The 24277-nt window shown below is 37.9% G+C and overlaps 1 long non-coding RNA gene across 1 annotated transcript; it reads right to left on the minus strand.

Annotated features, from left to right (window-relative positions):
• Nucleotides 1-581: 581 nt before the first annotated feature.
• Nucleotides 582-21537, minus strand: LOC307191197. Its single transcript, XR_013829633.1, has 3 exons — nucleotides 20685-21537; nucleotides 17524-17564; nucleotides 582-670 (listed from the first exon to the last, which is right to left on the minus strand). It is a non-coding gene; the product is annotated as an uncharacterized lncRNA (long non-coding RNA).
• Nucleotides 21538-24277: the final 2740 nt, after the last annotated feature.

The following is a 24277-nucleotide window of genomic DNA, read 5'->3' on the forward strand; positions in this document are numbered from 1 at the left end:
CATAAATCAAACATCAGCCCATATAATAACTGTTTTCACTCAGCACAGAATGGTCACAACAAAATAGAATTTGGAAAAGTAATGTAGTTCATAACATGAACTAGCATTAATATGTAACTAATACTATGACAATATGGTTACAGATTTTGCTATTACACATAATCAGGTTTTCTTGTACATGCTAGCAGGGCAAGAATTCGTTGGTACAAGTATTATATTTAATTGATAAAAGTTTTTCACATGAAAAATCTAGGGTTGAATCTTAGCAAAAGTTTATCTGGACTAAACAGTCAGAGAGCCAGGAAGAAGGAGCATGAAATGGATATACAGTATTTATTTTTTTAAACACATGGATTTAAAAATGTTAAGAAAATGATTAACTATTTTGCAGAAACTTTCTGCAATGATATACAATTTAAACATTTACAATCTTGCAGTTTATGCCATCACTTGTCTCAGACTTGATACTGGTATGGAACAATTTCATGACATATCACTATCACACACACACACACACACACACAAAAGAACAATGAGAGGAGACACATTGAAAACACTTTCAACCAACCAAACTGACTTACCATATGTTTTTGGTGATCCAGTGTTGTGTTAGAAACTTCCTGTCCCAGCTTGTAAGAGCCAATTGTTAAATATTCAGGGATTCAGTAAGCTAGTTGTTAAACAAAGCCACTATTAGTATTTAATTATATAAAATTATATAAATTTTATAAACTGTATATGCAATTATATTAGTTAAATAAACTGTATTGAAAACAAAGACAATAAACACTCATCAATTCCCAGTTATGCTAATATACTGTTATTTCTGCTCTTCAAGTTATTTAAATCTATTTTATCTGTATTTTGTCATACACACCAAAAATATGAATACAAATTCATGTTTTGGTGCCGGGGACCAGCCCCAGCTGAACAGGATTCACCCAAAGGGGAAGACGGAGTCGGCGTGGACAGAACTCAGTACACCTCTTCTTGGATGCAAGGATCTGACAAATTTATTTTCAAGATTCCATAAGCTTTTATACTATAAAATGATCTCATTTTCAAATTTAACATTTTCATTTCCACGCCGAAAACTCCCCCACATAGGCCACAAAACAAAGGTGATTTACATCAGCAGATTGATCAAAACAGGTTAGGTAATTTTCCCATCGCCCAGAGTCTCTTTCTTCTCCTGTGGTTAGTCACATGTTGGTCACATCTACGTCAGGAACACAGTCTGTGGTTTCATCGTCTTCTTTAGAAAATTAGATGTTCTTGTACCTATATGTTCTTGTTCAATCACCCAACTATTCAAAGCACAAACTCAAGCACATTATTCTTTTAACAATTGTAAATATTTATAGACTATTTTCTTCTACCTTTATAATCAAAACAAGGCACTAAATTATACAAAAAACAATTCTATTTATAAAAAGCTACCAAGTAGCCTACTCTATCTAATTTATTATGTACCCACTGTAGCATAAAACCTTCCCACCACCATACCCAAAAATTTCCTAACCTACAATAGTAATCAAAACAATCAAAACAATACACATCATTTTTTATACTTCTAAAAAACTATGGGAGCGGACATTGTACCGTAAACTCATTGATTAAACCCACTGTTGCATAAAACCTTGCCACCATACCCAGGTAATTCCCAGCATCTTTTAAAGTACAAAGCTGCTGCAGAAATGTTCCCACCATTATATTTCCCCAACAAATATAATCATTAAAGGAGCCAAAGTAGCTATAATCCTTCTCTTGGTTTTTACCCTAAATTGGGGTCTTTCCTAAACCCCTGCATTAAAACTATACATTTTTCCCAACACCAATAGCAATCCTATAAAAATCACCTTAGGCAAAGGCAGGGGAAAACAAGGGGAGCCACACAGAGGAAAGCTTTGCTTCCACACAGAGAAAAGCTGTGGTTCACGGAGGAAATGGGAAACAAAGCCCTGCTGCGGTGGAAGAGCAGTTGCCATTGGCCAGGTCTCTGGTCTGCTACCTGGATTCTCATCTGAGCTGGGCGTGGGAAGCGAAGCAGCCATGGGGACAAGAGACCTCTCTCAAAAGGGGTGAGGGTTCAGGCACCTGCAAAGTTGGGGGGGGTGAGGGTCTATGCCCCACCTCTGTTGGCCCCCAAGTTCTCTCCTGATGGCCCCTCTGCGACTGTGCCTGTCTTAGGTTGTTCCTTCCCTGAGGAATCTTACCCGTCTCTGGCTAACCAGCCATCCTCCGGGGCCAAGCAGGGAGATGTGAGGTGTGCGAGTGAGCGAGGTGCAGCGCCCCCAGAGAAGGTCAGTTTTCTGTCACCTTGGTAGCCTATGCCCCCGTGGCCTCCACGCCCAGCACCTGCCCTGGGATTCCCTCACCAACTGGCGGGGCCCCGGCTCTGATCACATGTCTTCGGGAACCCAGGTTTCTCCTCCAGAGAGGGCCCAGCTTACAGCACTGGGCAAGAGAGGCCAATTGCACGGCACCAGCCACCAGGAGGCAGGAAGCTTTGCAAACAAGAACTTTACTTTTCCATATTTACACCTGACAGCACCAGCTTTGCAGAGGAGAGCTTTGCTTCTCCATATTTATACCCGATAGCATCAACTTTGCTTGATACTATGGGTCTCGTCTGTGCTGTGACTCAAAGGCACTTCCTATATGGCTCCCAACATTTTGGAAATAACGTAGAGCAGTGAGCTACTGCACATCTCTGTAGCTCATTCAGTGACATCATGTTGGTGTCCTGAAATCAGCCATGGTGAGAGTTATGCACACCCTGGAAATTAGCACCTGCTACAATTCAATGCTTTTTTCTCCAGGGAGCTGTTTATCAACCAACTGGTAGAATATCAATGGATGAAACCATAACATCAGACTACGAGACCCAGCCCTGGCTTAGTGCTGTGATATCGGCCAGTTTGTTAAACTTTTAAGTCTCATTATACTCATCTACAAAATGAAGTGTTGGGAATGGTGGTCTTTATAAAAACACCAAGTTTTAAAATCAAGTCCAACTTGGCTGCCTAATGAGCAGAAATGTAGCATAAAGCAGTGACATCGATTTAGCACTCAAACCAACAGAAAGACATAACTTATTTTAAAATGACATACAATTTATCTCAATAATACATCAACTTAATTGCCAGGAGTTTTATGAGAAAGGGATGTTCAGGAAAAAATCCAGTAACTTGATCAACAGATTATATTTTGTAAAATACGTAACAACTAACTGTGTCTGATTAATTTTATACTATAATGAAAATTGACTTATTCTGTGGCATTTAAATTTTTAGAAAAGTTGAAACCCAAAATACATATCTGTAAATTATGTTTTTCCTACCAGTAGTTCAAAAGTATTAAACATAATGGAAATATATTTTTTAAATTGACCATTGAAATGCATTCATTTCTGTCTGTTACAGACAAGAGCATGTTTGCTTTCATTTCTGTCTGTTACAGACAAGAGCAACTTTGTTTTACAATATAAAGATCTTTCTATTCTAAAACCTCTTACATCTTAATTGTGACATGAAAACATTGCTTAAGAGAATCTTTTTTAAACACTGAAATTGCTCTCTTTTTGAAGTGAACAGTAGCCCCATTCTTATGTCATGGAAAGGAGAAAGAAAAGAGAAAAAACATTTAACAATATGTCGATATTCCAGTTCTATCACTTATTAGCTCTTTGAAGAAAAAAAAATCATATATTTTCAGTAGAATGAATTTTCAGGAAAAACATGCATCATTAGTAGAATGAATTTAGTTTTTAAATAGCTACTTCCTCTCTTAATTTATTATTAATAAAATCTTCTAAATGTCATAGAATCTAGCAGCAAATGTTAATTACTATTAACTTGAATGTACCTATCTTGGTAATACATTAGAGCACTTGACCCTGCAAAAATATAGTGGTTGTCTTGCAGAAATGGGGTCAACTGGGCCTCTCCAGTGCCCACCAAAGCCACTGGCACATAGTAGCTACTCAATAAAAACAATGAGTGAATGAATGCTTGGGTGGATGTGAAGCATTTTTTCCTATTGAGATTCAACTCACAGGCTCTTTGAAAAAAAAAATGTGAGAAGGGCTTTAGAGTTGAAAGGATAATGTAACACTCATTTCAAAATGCAAAAGTTGTTCTTTCTGCTTCTATTCAGTTCATTCTTCACTGGTTGGAAGTGTTCTCAGGCAGCCAGCCAACTGGACTTAATTGAGGGCACTACTGTTGCGAATTACCATGCAGAAAGAAGGATGAGGCCAGGTCCCGGTCTGGAGAAATCCATAATCTCATACTCATAAGAGAACTGCTATAGGATTTTTAAAAATATAGCATACATCCAACCCACCATTAGGAGGTAATTTCTTAAAGTTGGTCTCTGATTGACTAAATGGTTTTACTCTTCCCTTTGGGTCAGCTCCTGTTCGCTAAGCCCCGCGTTTACAAGACAGCTGTCTGTGCTTAAGGGTATGAGCTATTTGTATGTGGCTTTCCAAATGGAGTGGTCTCTGCCGCCCTGGCCTCGGTCAGCTCCATGACCAGTGAGCCCCGACGTGCCTCTGGATGATTGTGGTGAGAGTCCCAGGGTTTTACGGTCGTCTGTCCCACAGGAGAAGAGCCTAAGCGTTCTCAGTGCCCGGCCTTTCCCCAAAGAGGTATGTGCTCAGTGGTGGTGACAGAGAGCTAAAGGACTTGGGAACATTATTCAGAGTTCCAATTATTAGCAAAAATGCAAGCAGATGGAGCAGGGAAATAATATCTTTTGCTAATTATCCAAATGGATGAGCTGACAGAACTTTACACTCTCCCACGAGAGCCAAAGGGTCATGGAGCCCTGGCCATTTCTGGCCAAGCTGGCCAGCTGCCCTCAAGCGCAGGGCCTGCGGTCTTCCCTTCCGCTCACCTGAGTCCTCTGGGGGAGAGCCTTTACACTCTTCTGTGGGGAGGGTAGGAGAGGGCTTTTGCTGTTATTGTTTCAATGATACTTTGCTTGAATGCCAGATTTTCTGTTAAGTGTTAGAGAAAAATGTTTAAAAATCTAGTTTACTAAACATAGAAGCCCAAATGTGTTTTTAAACATCTACATGTCCTTTTGAGATCTGCTATGATATTCTTGTACATTCTTTTTTCTTGCAAAGAGTGCATAGAAATAGCATTAGTAAATATCCCATCCACTCAATTATCCATTCATCTCTCCAAATCACCTCGCTAGAGACTTCTCTCTTTCTTCCTCAGCAATGGTTGCTCAGCATTTCAGCAGAGCATGGATGGCTCCACACTTACAAGTTGAATTTATGCACGAGCCTGTTCGTTCCGTTCTGTTCAACAACTTTTGCTGCCCTCCTAACCCTACACAGATGTCTCACAAACCCAGGCTGCGCTCACGGAGGATGGGCAGAAGAAGCAGGGCAAATCCATGGCCCACACAACTCAAAGCACAAGACCCACTGAAGGTGAGTCAATAACATCAAACCCAAATGCAAAGCAAGTACGTCACACCCTGTATGTTCTTCGCAACCTTCATCCTTGCACTGCAAATTTTAGACATTTGCAAAAAATATTGTAAGCTCTCTCTCCACTTTTTCCGCTCCATTGAAACTCTCAGAGGCTCTGCGTTACCTTTCTCTCACACCATTACCCCCAGGACAAACGACCTGCTTCTGGGGTTCATGCTGCTCGTGTTCCAAGAAATATTCCATTCCTTCCATGTGCCTCGAGACCCCTAGCCTTTTTAAATTCCTAGGAAGTTCCCTCTGCTAAGAGAAATAATGTGATCTATAGCAATAGATTAAGTGACGTATTTAATTTCAGATAGCGTTTCTAGCCTTTTCTGGATAACTTATGGATAACAAAAATGAAATTTGCTAACCAAGGAGTTCAGAAAAAGCAATAAATAAGTAAACGTGACTTGATAGAGATGCGGGATTCCATTTCTCTTATTAGCATGGCTACTTTTGGTTAATGGGATCTGACTTTTAAATGGGTTAATGGGATCTGACACAGTAAAATGTTAAGTCTACCTCATGTGGCGTTGTTTAAAAAAATCATCATATTTATCAGTCTTTGGAGAAAATAAAATGAAAAACAAAGCTGCCATACAAATGCGTCAGTAACTTAACACATGAAGTGTAGTTCGCTGTATCAGTCATGCATTATCAAACTAGGCAGGGTCTCTTTCTGTCTTGTTACTGCTGGAGAAGTAAGATCACAGGCTTAAGGTTGGAGGGGACCACAGACCTCACATCCAATCACTTTACTTCGAACACTATCGTTATCGCTATCACATATATGATAAAAAGAAAAAGAAGGCTTACGGATGTTTTAAAAGAAGAGGGGGTCTTGCCTCAATCCACATAGCTAATGTGTGCTTGAGCTGAAATGTGAACACTAGTCCATAGATGGTGCTTTTTCGACAGTCTGCTAGCTAGTATTTGATCTGTAAACACACACACACACGCACACACACATACACACACGCTTAACATTTATCCTCATTAGTAATCAACGGATGCCGTGTACTATGCTGTGCATAGGCAGACAACAGATGACTCACCCAAAGGATAGAAATGAGGAGAGATGAATGAATGTGCTATTTACAGAGGTGTGGCCAGGTAAGAGAACCAAGGCGTGGTGAAGCATTCAGAGACTGGGAACACGGGGAGGCCATTCTCACCTCTCAGACAAGAGGGCAAATCAATAACTGATGAGACCCAAGTGTGAAGGAAAAAGGGAGAAGATTAAACCACAGGACTCAGTCCCTGTCAGACCAGAGGCCAGTGATTAGATGGTGGGGGCAGTGTAGAATTAATACCCCAAACTGCTCTCTTCTCCCACCAGCTAATCTGCCAGTGTCTTCCACTGGACAAGGGAAACCAATGGAAAGCCAAGAGCCCCATGATAAGGCTTATGGGCCCCAAGCCCAACAGAGAAGGGCAGGAGACACTCAAGAGGAATAGAGAATGGCCAGCACACTCACCAAGCCATTGCTGAAGAAGTTAGCCGAACTTTGTGCAAAAGTGTGTGCACACGATGTTCAGTGCAGTATTACTTATAGATGTAAGGCATCGAAAATAATACAAATAATCAACAGTAAATGACTGAAGAAGTCAATTCTAGATGTGACCCATAACTTTTCAGTTGAAAATTATGAAATGATTAAAAAGCATACTATAAAGAATACTTATTGAAATGGGCATATTTATGCTACATTAAGTTAAATCAGAAGACTTATAAAGCACGTACATGTGTTTTACATGTACACACATCTGTGTGCCTGTGAATATATATGTATAACTATGTATTTATATGAATGTTTATATCAAAGCTACCTTGATTTGAAAGATCTCAAATGAAGAGTTTAAATTATATTGAAATTAGGATGTACTAACCTATAAGAGAATGACAGGCTTCTTAAGAAATTTTAAATAGTGTTTGTTTTCTTTTAAGTTCAACTAGCATCATGGAGCGGCGTGAGGGGCAGGGTCTTTCCACTGAAATTGATGTGACATGATGATTTCACAAACACTAAATACATTTTTTTCAAATAGAACAAATTTAAAGCCATTGATATTAAGATAAAGAGTAGAGATTTCCTCTAGGTAAAGGTCAGTATTTGCAATGTACCATTGAGCGTAGAACTACAAGATATTTCATAAAAACGTTGTTGACTATTGTCAGATAAAATCAGTGAAGGCCAGTGGACATCTTGCAATCCAGATTTATGATTACTCATCATTATAATACATTGGTTCCTACAGCTTCTGATTTCTATCGGCCCTGTCTTTCCTCTTCATTTGTATGAATTTTAATTGAAAAACATATTGCAACTGTTTTCTACTGATAGGATGACTAAATTAGGAGGATACTAAGTGATCATGCCCTGGAAAAAAAAATTATAATCTCTACAGTGAAATGCATCTGGAGTGTCTCATTCCCCAGATACTCAGATCTCTTCAGAACCCAGGTAGAGATAGACATTTATTCTGCAGGGCTCAATTTCTTTATTGTAAACTTTCCGTTGAATTTAACCATCAGAAATGTGAGACGTGTATTGCTTTGACCAGCCTAAGAGAGGAGATAATTTATATTCTCCTGATTGCTAAGACATGTGACTGCTTCAGTCCAGGACTATTGATAACTTTACTTAGTTAAAAAAAAGTAAAAGGACTATTGTTGAAAAGAAATTAAACAACAAGAAATAGGAATACTATAACAATATAGTATTATATATTATATTATTTTTCCTATATTATTATATATAGGAAAAAATATGAGACGCAGATCCCAAATTCTAAGCGCTCAGAGAAATCAAACAGAACTATGTGGCTGTCCTATTCAAAGAGGATTCTTGTTCAGGGAGAGAAAATAACATCAAAATGTAAATATTGACCAAATGGTGATATTTGGAAGTCCTCAAAGGATCGCAGGCTAAGGAAATGCTAAACATTTGAGAATTTTTTTTAAATAAAAATAAATAAAGGAGACTTAGAAGGAACTGCAAAATCAGTAACAACAGCAGCAATAATAACGATGTTTCCATCCGATGGAATTTTTTTTTTTATTCGCCTTCCACTATTTCTGCTTCACCAGAATTTTCTCACAATAATTTGAATTGATTGATATATAAGTAGCTTGGCTTCCCTAGCAACAACTTCCATTTATAAAATGTCATCAATACACAGATCCTGGATGGTTTTCTTCAATGTTTGCATAATGTTCTAATTACTTCAAAGACTAAAATGTTCTGGGCACATTTAGAAAATAGGAACCATGTGAACAAAGCTCTAACTGTATTATACAGTCAAATGGAGGAAGCCACAGAAAGACAGCACATGTCCAAGTATAAACCAGGAAGCGCGTCCATCCAGAAAGGGAGAAAATCAGGACTGTTTCAGCTTTCCCAGGAAAAACAATCCTGGAAATAGGGGAGGTTTGAGCTGGCTTCAAAAAAGGATACCATTTTTAATAAATCTTTGGATGAGGAAAGCAAAGAATGTCAAATGCTGGAAATTTGCCATGAGCAGATGGACAAAAAATGCTCACGTTTCCCTTTCATCAATCATTGGTCTCCTCCCAATTTTTCCTCTGCTTTTTACCCTAAATTCTCTCTCTCCCTCTCTCTCTTTCTTTCTCTCTCTCTCTTCCCCGACCCCTCCCTTCTTCCCTCTCTCCCTTTCTCTCTTCCCTCCTTGTTTCAAAATGTCATAATATGTATAATATTGTGTCTTTTATTTCCTCCTCTTCTATTACAGGGAAATTGCAGTTGCAACTTTCATGTAATTGCCTATGTATTAAAAATGATTAAAATGATCTTTACCTGAATATAATCTTCAATTGATTATTCATACCTGATATAGGATGATCGATTTAATTTAACGTAAGTGGAAACTGAAAGATCTCTTTATTGAAACCAAGCAATGTAGCCTAATTCCGTTTGCTCATCACATTTTTTATTGCAAAATTCTTTCTCATTTGCTGAATGGCAAATTTAGAAGGCACTGAAGCACAGGCAAGTGCATAGCCTCTAGGGCCAGATTGGCTGGATTGATACCCAGGCTCTGTGACTTACTGAATATCACTGACCTTGAGCAGGTTAACTTGTCAGTGCCTCAGTCTGTTCTTCTGTGTAATGGGGATAATACGGTAGCTGTTGTAAAGATTAAAATGAGCTAATGTTTGCAAAGGTTTAGAATGGTTCCTGGCACTTAGGAAGTGCTATATATATCTGCTAAGTGATACATCAAAAACCTGGTTAGCTTCATGGAATTTAGCTAGGTAGCAAACCAGCTTCTGAACCGCCAAGGTAGATATGATTAATTATGCTGAATTTCGGGTCTAAGGTGGAAACAGTGAAAAAATATGCTTGCTAATGAGAGCATATCGAGAGTCACATCACTGAAATGACGACCTTCATTCTGTCCTTCAAAATCTGTTGAAGTGGTGGCACATCTGAATAAAAAGAGTCACTTGGACAGCCATCTAATAAATGTTTTCTTCCTTTCCAATCACTTTAAATTAGAAAATTATTTAGAGATTAAAATAGGCAGAGAATCTGTTTTGGGGTTCTCATGTTTTAGAAAGGCATAACTGCAAGGAGAACACTTGAATGAAAACCCGCTATCATGATGATGAGAAAGCAGCCAACCCCAGCAGGCATAACGCTACATTAAACAAATATTTTATAACATTTTTTTGAATCAAAGGTCGTAGATAATATAACCTACTAAAACACACAATTTCCAGAAAAAAATCAATACAATGCTTTAACTCTAATATAAATGGAAACTATAAGAAAAATAATTTATAGTAAATTATATGCTATCTAATTACTATATATAAACTATATTAATACTCAAGCACAATGAGACTGGGAAACACCATGCAGTTTGCAGAACTCACTCCATTCAGTGTCCCCGTGGTTTTGTGACCCACACACGCAGGTGAGACAGGGATCCTATTAGTGGTGATGTATTAGTCCCCAAAGTTCCATTTTAAAAAGGTGTTTTTCTATTTAGAAATATACAGAAGAAATAGTTGATTGTTGAAGCTCTGAGAATGGTAAAACTTTTTGAAGGAAGAAACTTGATATTGACCTGTCTTGACAGATGACTCCCATGCAGTAAAGGGATACTAGACAGAACCAGGGTTCTACAATATACTCTAGACACTGCAGATGGGTTAACTTCATTTCCATATTTCTACATTAGCAATCTCATGTAATGTATAATAATGGGCAGCTTCACTGAACACTTAACCAAATATGACATACTGCCGGAAAGGGAACGGAGCTACTGCCCGTGGCTACCATGCCTGACTACTCAACTAAGTGACATAGCTTAGCTCTTGTTTCATTCAATTCTCATTCTTATACATCAAGAGAAATACGAAAGGTGGAAAAGAGGATTCAGACAAACTGTCTTTAGGACTCAGGATTGAACATTTGTAATTCTCCACCTTAACTGTGTCAGGTAGAAAACTGTTTCTCCCTGTGTTAGTTTGCTAGGGCTGCCATAACAAAGCACCACAGACTGGACAGCATGAACAAGAGAAATTCATCCTCTCACAGTCCTGAAGGCTAGAAGTCTGAGCTCAAGGAGTCCCTTTCTTGGATTGTAGATGGCCATCTTCTCCCTGTGTCATCCTCCTGTGATCTTTTCTCCAGATCTTTCTGTGTCCAAATTTCCTCTCCTTACAAGGAAACCAGTCATTATTGGATGAAGGCCCATCCTAAAGGTCTCATTTTAAGTTAATTATGTCTTTAAAAACCCTATCCCCAAATACAGTCACATTTTAAGGTACTGGTGGTTAGGGCTTCAATGTATGAATTTTCAGGGGACACAATTCAGCCCATAACACTATCTACTTATGGTAGCTATAAATTATCATTAAGGACCATGATAAAATCTATCTAAGACACTGAATTAAAGTGCAAGTCTACAGCAATACTCCTGCGCTGCCTAGAAAAGTCAAAGGCACTGTGCTGAGATAGGTGTGGTTCTATGCCTCTTCTTCCTCTGCAACCTGAATCCTGGCTCCCCAGCCCAGGAGTTACTTTCCTCTGGCATCAGTAGGCTGAGTCTGAAGGGATATATGTGTGTACCAGAGCATTCAGGGGGCCATCTCCCCTCCCCCTGGAGGCACACCCCCTATGTTTAAATTCATGCTAATGTCCACGTGGCATATAGGTAACACCCTTAACAGGCACTCAGGGAGACAGCTCCCCTCCAGCCCCAAGTGTGCACGAGGAGAGCACAAATTAGAAAACGCAGCTTCTATGTTCACTCCTGAAACAAGGAAACATTAGCAGGTAGTAAAGAATGGTGGGAGTAAAAGCACATGAAAGTTAACTAAAAAGGGCTCATGAATGTTGCCCAGAAAAAATTTAATTCATTCTATCTCAATATTCAAAACTCTTGCTTTTCTTAATTTTTTTTAACACAAAAGCTTTTAGTTTTCTTCCTAGCCACTGGCCTCTCTGTCTCAGTCACTTCTGCTTTTTTCCTCCTGCACAGCTGAATTTCTAAATATTGGAGGGCTCAGAGACAATCCTTACTTTCCTTCCCTTCTCAATCTTCACATTCTTTTCAGGCACTTTTATATAATTTATTTCCACCCCTGATTTCTATCTTAAACTCCAGACCAGACATCTACCCACATACCGGACATCTACACTTGAATTTCTCAGAGGCATTACAAATTTTAATTATCTGAAAGAGAATAATTCATTTCATGCCAAATCTTCTTCTGCCCCAGTCCTCCTCGTTTTGGTAAATGGTATCGTTATGCATCCAGTTACTTAATAAAAAATTTAAAATATTAAACACATAAATGCATAAAAATAGCAGGCATACTTGATTTCCTTTTCTATTCATATATAATCCATTAATAGGTCCTATTGACCTTACTTCAAAATTGTACCCAAAATATCCATTTCTCTCCATCTCCATTAGAATTATAGCAGTTTAAACTACCATTATCTGGCCTGACTATGCTAATTGACGTCTCTCCTTCCTGTCCTGTCACCCTGTCTAGCTGGTCTATTTTGAAGACCTCATCAGCTACGCCTTTCCTTTTTGCTCAGTGGCCTCTAATCCAACTAAGCTACCACATCACAATGGTACTAAATGCATTGTCACTTTACAGTCTTGCAAAACTATTCCCTTTGTGGGAGAAGAAGAAGAAGAAGGAGAAGGAGAAGGAGAAGGAGAAGGAAAGGGAGAGGGAGAGGGAGAGGGAGAGGGAGAGGGAGAGGGAGAGGGAGAGGGAGAGGGAGAGGGAGAGGGAGAGGGAGAGGGAGAGGGAGAGGGAGAGGGAGAGGGAGAGGGAGAGGGAGAGGGAGAAGGAGAAGGAGAAGGAGAAGGAGAAGGAGAGGGAGAAGGAGAAGAAGAAGAAGAAGAAGGAGAAGGAGAAGGAGAAGGAGGAGAAGAAGAAGAAGGAGGAGAAGAAATTCTTTTCCTTTACATTTTCATATGATTGATTTGTTCTTTGGGTCTCAGCAAGAAAAAGACTTCACTTCCATAAGAAGTCCTTGTTAATCATTCAATCTATGGTAGCCTACCAGGCTCTGAATTACATTAATTTTAACTTTAACCTATCATTTATCACTGCATAATATTTCATCCCACCCTATTATCATGTAAGACCTAGAAGATCAGGCATCTTAATGATCTTGTCCATTGCTCTATACTTAAAACCTAGAACAATGCCTAACTCATGGAAGGAAGTCACGAAATTTGTGGAATGAAATGAATGAATGAGCAAAAGTTTGTATGATGTATGTTTGCATCACTAATTTTATTTGATATTCCTTTCTGATATTCTTTTCCCCAAACAGTAGAATGAAAATGGTTTCAAGGATGAAATGAGAATGATTTCAATGTATTATGTGGACTTTGAAGTGCTAGGCAAACGTGCTTGTTGAAAAAAGAAAACAGCCTCCATGTTGCCAGTTCTTAAAATGCCCAGATATGAACATTTAGTGGTTAAAAAAAGTGTCAGTTTTCTTAGTGACATTCTTCTAGTCAATTAATCTTATCTAAATTATAAAATTATTTTCTTGACATTAATTAAATTTATTTTTATTTTGAATGTAAATAGAGCAACTTATAAATATTTCTATTTTTCCTGGAGTAGGGGGTAATTAGAGTAGAGATTATTTTCTGGTGAAACAGAGGAAACAAAATTTGTGTGAACAGTAGGCTGATGATGCCTTTTATTTTTTCATTAAAAAATTTTTTTTAATATCTTTATTGGAGTATAATTGCTTTACAATCTTGCATTACTTTCTGTTGTATAACAAGGTGAATCAGCTGTATGTATACCTATATCCCCATATCCCCTACCTCTTGTGCCTCCCTCCCACTCACCCTATCCCACCCCTCTAGGTCGTCACAAAGCATCGAGTTGATTTCCCTGTGATGTGCAGCAGCTTCCCACTAGCTATCTATTTTACATTTGGCTGTGTATATATGTCAGTGCTATTCTGTCACTTCATCCCAACTTACGCTTCCCCCCAACCTCCATGTCCTCAAGCCCGTTCTCTACATCTGCGTCTTTATTCCTACCCTGCCACTAGGTTGGAAGACGAATGGATAAAGAAGATATGGCACATGTATACAATGGAATATTACTCAGCCATTAAAAGGAATGAAACTGAGTTATTTGTAATGAGGTGGATGGACCTAGAGTCTGTCATGCACAGTGAAGTAAATCAGAAAGAGAAAAACAAATACCGTATGCTAACGCATGTATATGGAATCTAAAAAAACGGTACTAATGATGCCTTTTAGATTAATCAGGAATTCTCTTTCCTTGGTGTATGGAAACACCCATTTTCTTTAGCAGTCTTTCCAGTTAGAGCAAAAGAGGAAGTACTTCTACTCTTTTTTTATCTAAAAAACATCATATCATGTTACTCTTAATCTCATACTCTGCCTGCTATAGGACTGTAGACCATAAATTACAGTTTTGTTTTGTTTTTAGTTTTAATTTCTTTTCTCTTCTTCCTTTGACTCCTTCTCCAGGATTTTTAAAAAATAATTATAAGTACTATTCAAAACTACAATTTGGGGATTAATTTAAATATTAAGATCTTTGAAACCTTTCCTCTAATGTTTTAATAACTGTTCAATCAAAATTAACATATCACTCTGTATTTTAAGAACTAAGAGAAAAAGAAAATAGTACAAAAGTTGAGTTAATATTTGGATTTGACATATTTCTGATTGTGTTTTAAATTGATATTGTTATTTTGGGGAATCCAAAGTAACCGGTTGTAGAGTACTTTTTCCTTCACCCAGTTTTAGTCCCTTGATTTTACTGTTACAGACACTGTAGAATATGAGCTAATGGTCTCAATTCAGGAATAGATGTTTCAAGACTTAGACCTTTGCAAACTGTTTCATGCTCTGATGGTATTTTGTTTACTTGGTTTTGATTTCTGTTTTAATTATTGTTATTTATTCTAAAGTGAGAGTGGAATATGGCCATCTTTAAATTTCTTTGTACACTATAAGCAATTTCTGTACAATGGAGGAAGGTATTTTCCAATAACACTCTTCAACAGGGATAAGTAAACAAAAAGTGCTTGACGGCTGTAATTATCTGGACAATTTCCCTCTTTACTTTGCTTAGAGAAACTAAAATATCTATGTTTTGTTTCTCTCTCTCTCCCTCTTTCACACACACACACACACGCATGCGCACACACACACACGTGCACGCACGCACACACACACACACGCACACAGTTTCTTATCTCTGAAAATAAGAAGCATAGGCTATGTGGTCTTTGAAGTTAAATAAGGGGGAGAAGTTATTTAATTTCTCTGTATATATTCTTTCCAGAGTAGTCTGAAGTAGATAATTAGTTTGTTAATTATTACAAGGCAATTTTTTCCGTTTTTAATAATCCTCAAATGTAGCGACGAGAGAAGGGGAATTCATTTGAGAAACTTAAATTTGAGAAATGTGTTAATGAGAATGCTTTACCCAGAGAATTCCAAATCTATGTGGTATCTGCTTTAACTAAATATTTATTTAAAAAGTCCTCCCCAAAGCATAAGGGGAATACAACTGCATTACTGATTTCCACCACTGAAGGCAGTAAAGTTTGATTCAGTTTTGAAATTTTGAGTTTAGTTTTATGCAATCCCATTCTACTTTCAAAAGGGCATCCTGGGAATATTCTGGCTAGTTTGTGTGTGTGTGTGTGTGTGTGTGTGTGTGTGTGTGTGTGTGACTATTATAATAGCATGGACTTTTGTAACTCTATTAAACTATAAGGTTCAAATCTCAATTCACAGTTTAGGTGAAACTTACTCAAGTGCGAACAGCACCAATGCCATTTCCCCAGGACAAACCTCATTTAGCTATATTTTTACCCACTCCTCTGTGTGTCATTTAGCTATATTTTTACCCACTCCTCTGCTTGTCCTTATTGTATCTTTCTGTGAGTCATAAACCGCACACAAATTCCCCTATAGGGTGTCAAATTGGATGAGGAGGAAAGGATGGAACAAATTGTGCTGTTTGTTTGAGGCAGTGATGGTGACTTGGGAGGGAAGATTGAGAGAGCAAGCCTGGGGTCACAGATTGATTTCATACAATAGCTTTGGGTCTTCCCAAGCACATCTGTGAAGTCACCAGATGTTGTGTTACTACTTTAATTTTTGTGTTTGTTCATCCTCCTTTCTAAGGAGTCAGTGGGCAATCATCAGAGTTGACGATCTTAGCCAAGTTGATCCTTTTGGGGTGACGTTGATTATCTTCTGTTGAAGCTACCCTATGACTTTTCCTATCAGAATACCAACATCAAGAAGGAGGGCGAACATCAGAAAAGTCCTTACAGTTCCTTCATCAATAAAACTGAGAGAATTCTTATTAAGATTCTTTGATCACACATGTAAACCAATAATTCGAATGACCCTGAACAAGAGACACATTTTAATCAATCGAGAATAATGTACTGAGTGTCTATGAAACGTTAAGCGTAAGCCATTCCCAACCCAATTCATCCTTTCCTGCATCTGGTAGAATTCAACTAATGGACTCTGACAGAAGAAAGAACAGAAAAGTCTCCCTTGAGCCCATCCTTCTGGTAACTCACCCCAGTGTGAATGTAAACACCTCCACAGCACATGAATTTTAAAAGCAATATGATGAAAGCCCTTCTCACTAACTCTAGACATTATACATTGTAAAAATGAACACTGTCACCTTTCAAATCTTTTAAAAGTAGATGCTAGTGATTTTTACTCTTAAATTACATAACTATGAAGTATGCTACACACTGGAGAGTGCTTGAGTGTTGGCATATGATATTACTCATGATTTATTAAATGCAAAGTGCATTTATCAAGATTATACCTAAACTGAGAATAATAAGTATAGCCTTATAAGAATTTGGTACGTGTGCATTTTGCCCTTCTCTTCCCCACACACACAATTTAAATTACCTCACGAAATGAAAGTTTTAGCTAATTTATTTCAGTAACTCCCAATATGGAAGTCTGAAAATGACTTTTAATCTCCACTGGGAATTTCTGGATGAGGGACAAAAGGATGCAGAACCTTCTGAGGAATGAAAATGCCAACAGGTCAGTCCATAACCTTTATAGTAACAACCAATTATTAGCCTAAAGTCAGTAACTGGAACTCACAATAAACCAGCATTGTCTTCTGTATTGGGCATTTATGAAGATGGCATAAACTGAATATATGAGAACTGGCGTATATAAGATATGAGTTGAAGTTACTTATGAAAGAGATAGAATCTCTTCTTCCAGAAAGCTATAACCACAGTCCCAAAGTGATATAATCAGAGACAACCATCAAATAATTGTTTACTACCATCTAGTACTACTTCTTTGCCCCAGGAAATGTGTCACCATGCCCAAAACAAAACAACACAACACAGAATGATAAACCACATTAAAACGAAAAGCTCAGCCTGTCTTAACGTTCATCCACTTCTGTGCATCTTGACCCTCATTCCCATCAGGTCTTTGAGAGCGTGCAGAATTACCTGCCATGTGGTAAGTTCAGTCCCAACTTGCTGCACGGGCCCTTAGGGATTTAAGAAGATGAAGAGAAGATCAGAAAAAAGCAAATTTGAAAGACACCACACTAATTCTGAAATTAGAAAAAACCCGATCTCACACCATCAATTATAGTATATGCAGTTAAAATGAAAGATTGGATTACCAAATTTATGGATTATTAAAGAAAGTTTCAATTACGTCCGTCTACTCAACATACTAAAGCAGGTATATATGACCTAATTACACATGAGAAATACCGTTAAATAAGACATAAATGGAAAAACCTTCTTCCTTCTCTCCTCCCTGTTCCTGGCTAAATGCTTACCAAGCAGAAAGTTCAATAGACCAAGAGATCGTTAATTATTATATTATCACATAAACTACCTTAAGTGTCATTAAATTATAATACCAAAGGTATTTAGGTGTTAGTAGCATTGCTATACTAGGAGAACTTTAACATTTATATATTCAAATGGAAAACATTTTTAAAAAGAAGAATTAACCATGTTTATACTGAAGCATGTAGTTAAAGGCATCTCTGAAAGTCATTTTACAAATATCACGCAGATCCCAGTGAAACTGAATTTATTCTTGGTTTTATGTAGGTGATATAAAACACAGCTATAGGTTCTGTAATTTTCTTCAACTCTGCGTAAGTAAAAGAGGCCTTATCATTTCCTATTGCCTGACGAGGCACTGCATCCTCCCAGGAGTTAAGAACACTAGGAACTATGGAATCTAGCTTTAAATGTTTTGGCAGTAACTCTGCAAATTAGCTTAAAACGTTTAGGCAGTAATTATCACCTCCAAGCCTGTTCCACTCAATATCTTCACCACTGCAAACTGAGGACATAATAAATTGTACAGAGATTTAAGTCAAAGCAGTTTCTTGGATGGAGTAAAAAGAATGTTCTTAGCAATCTGGAGTTTCAAATTAGTGATGGTAACTCTTACAGTGAGAACACTCATTATTCTTTTTTTTTTTTTTTTTTCGGTACACGGGCCTCTCACTGTTGCGGCCTCTCCCGTTGCGGAGCACAGGCTCCGGACGCGCAGGCTCAGCGGCCATGGCTCACGGGCCCAGTCGCTCCGCGGCACGTGGGATCTTCCCGGACCAGGACACGAACACGTGTCCCCTGCATCGGCAGGCGGACTCTCAACCACTGCGCCACCAGGGAAGCCCTCTCATTATTCTTTTGTTTGTTTATTTGTTTTGTTCTTAAAACGCCCAGATTCCCCAGAAGAATATGCACTATTTGCTTTATTATGTTCCCTGGTCTAACCTGACTACTCGTTTAATCTAATACTTATATTGGGTTTTGAAAGTTCCTGATGCCATTCAGCTGTGTCAGTTGGCCTGGCGTTATCAAAAACTGATGAGAGGAAAATGGAAGATGGAAGTCCAAGAAATATTTAAGGTAAACTTGGAGGATCTTAGATGTTTGGGCATTCAACAGGTAGGCATCACACAGTACCGCATGTAAAGATGTAATTTAACATGGAAAGCATTTTCTAAATTGGGTTAAGTGTTAATAATTTATATACTAGATGGTGAGTTTTCCTAACTTCAGTTTATTGTTGATGTTGTTATTGTTGCCGAAAAGTTGCTTTTTGTGTATCCCATGATCCCCACCATAACTGTATGCTCTCCCATCTGCTAGGTATCTAGAAAAATATTAGCAATGAAGAAAATGGGACCATTCAAGACAATTCTAGACTCTCTGCCTCAGAAATGAGTTCATTCGTATCTAGACTGTGTGTGAAGCATTAGGATTAATATCCAACCTAGCTTGAAACTGTGGTTCTACCTTCACTGACACTAAAACTTCTGAGTGCAAAGGGTTTCTGTCCTTAAGTCAGCTGGAGATTCTATAGTAGATCTTGGTCCAGAAATATCTCGAGGATGAACAGACTGAAAAAATTTGAACAACCCAGAGGGGGAAATACACAGCTTGCAACTTCTTTTAGATGAACTTTCTTCTTCCAGATTTCCTTTGCCCATCGCCAATCTAATTGAATTTTCCTTGTTATTTCATTCCTCTCAGGGCCCCGTCTATAGTTTTGAAAATTTCTTTTGTCACCTCCTTCTCCTTAAAATATTGCTTTAGAAAATGGGTGTCCATTGTTGCTGAGGAAAATCTATACCTCTCTACCAGTCTCAGTAGGATACCCTCACCTTAATGCTTAGAATAATTGAAAACAACTGTGTTTCACTCTTTTAATTGAAATAATGATAATTTTCTAAACCTGAAGAAGGTCTCGGAAGGTCCCGACGTTTTGCCTTACACTCTACAGCTCTCTTTCTCACAGTCCTCTCAAATTCCAAACACATTTCTAAAATTTTATTTCAGTATGCATTTTGTTCTGTGGGAAAGATGGTAATATTTAGCATCAATTAATAAACTGCTTGCCTTTATGTCCAGAGAATTTGAAATCATTTTTTTCTGATGGAAGCCTTATTTTTTATCCAAAATTTTTTTTAATTCACCAATTTTAAAAAATTAATTTATTTTAAAATACTTATTTATTTTATTTATTCTTCTGGCTGTGTTGGGTCTTAGTTGCAGCAGACAGAATCTTCACTGTGGCGCAGGGCTTCTCTCTAGTTGTGGCACATGGGCTCTGTAGTTTGCGGCACATGGGCTCTCTAGTTGAGGCACGTGAGCTCAATAATTGTGGCATGGGGGCTTAGTTGCCCCGTGGCATGTGGGATCTTAGTTCCCTGACCAGGGATCGAACCAGTGTCGCCTGCATTGGAAGGCAGATTCTTTACCTCTGGACCACCAGGGAAGTCCCTATCCAAAATTTTTTGAATGAATTTGCAACATAAATATATTGAGGCATGAACTGGAATTCAGAGTAGAATTTTGGTACAATTCGTTTATGTCATAGTATAAATAAGCACTTTATATAAGCCAGATATATAAATTATTTTTAATCCTCGAAATAATTTAATTCCTTAGATGTAAATATAATCTAATCTTATAAATGAGGAAATTAAGGCGTACATTGTGTATGTCACAGAGAGTTGTAGAGCCGAAACAAAGACCCAGAGACCAGACTCAACACCCACCCTATAAATGGTTTCTTGTATGATCACCTGATTCTCCTTTCTATGCGATTATAACATTCAAAAGTAATCTACCTGGGCTTCCCTGGTGGCGCGGTGGTTGGCAGTCCGCCTGTCGATGTAGGGGACACGGGTTCGTGCTCCAGTCTGGGAAGATCCCGCATGCCACGGAGCGGCTGGGCCGGTGAGCCATGGCCGCTGAGCCTGCGCGTCCGGAGCCTATGCTTCGCAACGGGAGGGGCCGCAACAGTGAGAGGCCTGCGTACTGAAAAAAAAAAAAAAAAAGTAATCTACTTAATATTATTGTGTTTTGGGTGGAGTGGGTTTTTTTGGGGGGGAAATTCTTTTGTTCCTTGAATATAACTTTTATTTCTTGAGGGTTTTTTTGGGCAACCCATTTCTAGCTAGTTTTAATCTCGCATCTAAATAAAATTCTATTTTAAAATCAAACTGAGACTTTAGAAATATTGAACTTGCTTAAAAAGTTTTTGAATTTTCAGAAACCTAAAAATCACATTCACCGCTAAATAATTACTGTTTAGCCATCATTCCTTTACGTAATTAGGTATTTTCATAAGCGTTTACAACAAGGAAGTGATTGGTATAGGCTAACTCTATCTCTCTTCATTCACTTTTCTCTTCGACCCTTCCCTTTCTTCTCTATAGTTATGATTTGATTTGACGTCACAAGACTTTAAAGAGAAATGATAAGGCAATAAAAAGATAAGTCAATTTTAGGGCTTCCCTGGTGGCGCAGTGGTTGAGAGTCCGCCTGCCGATGCAGGGGACACGGATTCGTGCCTCGGTCCGGGAGGATCCTACCTGCCGCGGAGTGGCTAGGCCCGTGAGCCATGGCCGCCGAGCCTGCGCGTTCGGAGCCTGTGCTCTGCAATGGGAGGGGCCACAACAGTGAGAGGCCCGTGTACCGCAAAAAAAAAAAAAAGTCAATTCTAAGAGCTTTCTCTTTCCCTCTTTACATCCATAATATTAGTATGAAATTACCATACAATTTGATATTCAAAGCATGTGTATTTTTCTTTATATCCTTTATTCAGTAATTCCTTGTCTGAAAGGTAAATATTATATTTTACTTTTCAAAGTTATGGCATTTTTCTGGGGACACTAATTTGAAATTATATTTTCCTTAATCTGTGAGATCATCAAATAATGGGAGATTTCTGAAAGTAATCACTACATAAATTGTGGGTTAGGTTTGTTGGCGCTAAAGCACTAAAATGCTATAGAAAAAAGTAACTCTTAATTGCAATTCTGGAAGAACAATTATTCTGAGTTATGTGATTCTTATGTACTCACATTAGACTATAATCAAAAGAAAGCTGGTGTACAGAAAGTGAAGAATGCAATAAAAGTTAAGATCAGATTCTATATTCCAAATATTACATATTGATTCAGCCAGCTTCCTCCCAGTTTCCTAACCTTGATCATTGATTTCAAAGATGTTTTATACATGCATTCAGACCACCTTTCCCCAACTGTACTCTTTCTATTAATATTAAAACAATAAATCATTAAACATGAATTGTTTCTAAACAAATATCTTCAGAGAGTGTAATCTAGATAGCAGTAGTTGTCATGCATTTCTCTGAGACCTTTAAAATAGACCGGGGTTTTGGAAGCTACTTTTAGTTTATGCCACTTTCCTCAAACAGGCTTTCTCACAATTAATATTTGATTATAATGGGAAGTATCTCACTGTGCCCAGGGCCAATTAGCATTGCCAAAGGCCCAGACTGCAGGTGACTTTCTGTATACCAGGAGCTTTCCTGTAAGACTTGATCTCATTATGTTCATCCTTACTAGAGAATGCATCCCAGACAGATCCTGTACATCCAGCTACTCAATTCTTCTTGGAGTATACAGTCAGAGTGGCAAGAGTTTCTATCCTCATTAGACTCATTTTCCTGGGGGAATTCACTGATTTCTGGGCATAGCTGAACATCTTGATTTCCAGAAGCAAATTCCACTCTAAGGACCACACCTGGAGATATACTAATTGTTTCTTTACTTATTGGAAAGTCCTGAATTTTTTCAGTGCTTCATTAATAGAGTTAGTCACTTCAAAGTGTTATTAAAACCAAAATATTGTGATTCTTTTCATCAGTGAAGTTCCAGAATTTGGGGACGACTTTTGAGATAATTTACCAGGTGGCAGAATACTTACAGGTCTCTGGAATGCTTATGATGATGATTGTGATAAGAAAGTTTTTTGATGATCTTCATTTTTTAAAGAAAATATGAAGATACTAGATTACCCAGTCAATATTTACCTGAATAGATGTCAGTATAAACGTTATGCATATTTATCTTGATCTCTTTATTCAATCATTAGCCACCAACTCTGAGGTCAAGAGGGTTATTGATTACTCAGAGGTATAATCCCAGTGTCTAGCACAACGTCCAGCTCAATAATAGTAGAAACTCAACAAATATTGGAGATATAAATGAATGATGCATATGTTGTTTGTGATGCAATAACTTGTTCCAATTATGGGGTCATGTTAATATAAAAAAATAAGCCCAATAATTTCTGTAGAAGAAGAAAAGAGGACATGAGTGGTGGGAAACAGGAATTGTCTATCCTTTCTTATTTTATATTACTTCACTTCCAAAATAATACCACTTGCCCATCTTCTTTCCTCATCATGTTTTTGTTTTCTCTTTGTGTGCCTTTGGTCCACTTAGTTTTACTATTCTCAAACTTTGATTGACCTTATATTCTTACATTGAACTAAAGAAACATTTCACTTCATCATATGCTGTCTTCGATTCTTTTCAAATACAGTGTAATGCACATATCCATGATGAATTCACTCTCTGGAATAAGACAGTCCATATTTACTGTATCTAATAGGCTTCTGATAGAAGTATCCTGAATCTATTGTTTGGCTTCTCACTTTTACAGGTTCTTAAATGTTGACTAGGCCAAATGGGCTTGGTACTTCCTACCTTCTCATTAAGAGTTATAATTGAAGTCAAAAAGAATCTTCTTAATATCTAATGATGAAAAGGGTGAACTGGATATGGAGAATGTAGCATTGGAATCTAAGGAATGTCTGATCCTGAAACTACTGAAGTCTTATTTCTTTAAGTATAATTGTAAATTCCAATGTCCGTATCTAGTTAACACGAATTTCAAGCAAAGGTAGTTGCACTACAAAGAATGTGACATTGTTAACTTTCAAACATGGCAAAGTACATTGAAAATTGATAAAGGCAGGGTCTTAGCTCACACTGGCATGAAGTAAGACCATATTATATAGCACAGTGGTGACGCAGGGTGGTTACACGCGTCATTAAAACAAAGTTTTGTTTTGTTTGTTTTTACTCCTTAAGAGAAATGATTACAAACTGGTCAGAATGTTTTTGTAGGAAAGCAACACCCTCAGGTATGTCATTTTCTGTTACAAAACAATTAAATAGAAATCTTCTGCCAGCTTTTTAAACTCAGTACCCTAATAGATGGATTCAGTTCAAACCTGCCTGGAGTAGATACCCACTGAATAGCATCCACTGAGATACTGAAATGGTAATACTTTCAATTGCTCCCACTTTTATTCTTCTATTAAACAACTTGAGCCCTACTTTAGTGGCATTTACTGCAATGGTTAAAATAGACAGACATAGTTTAAAAACTGACTTCTGAAAAG

This window comes from Stenella coeruleoalba (assembly GCF_951394435.1).
Source record: "Stenella coeruleoalba genome assembly, chromosome: 9".
Taxonomy (NCBI): Eukaryota; Metazoa; Chordata; class Mammalia; order Artiodactyla; family Delphinidae; genus Stenella; species Stenella coeruleoalba.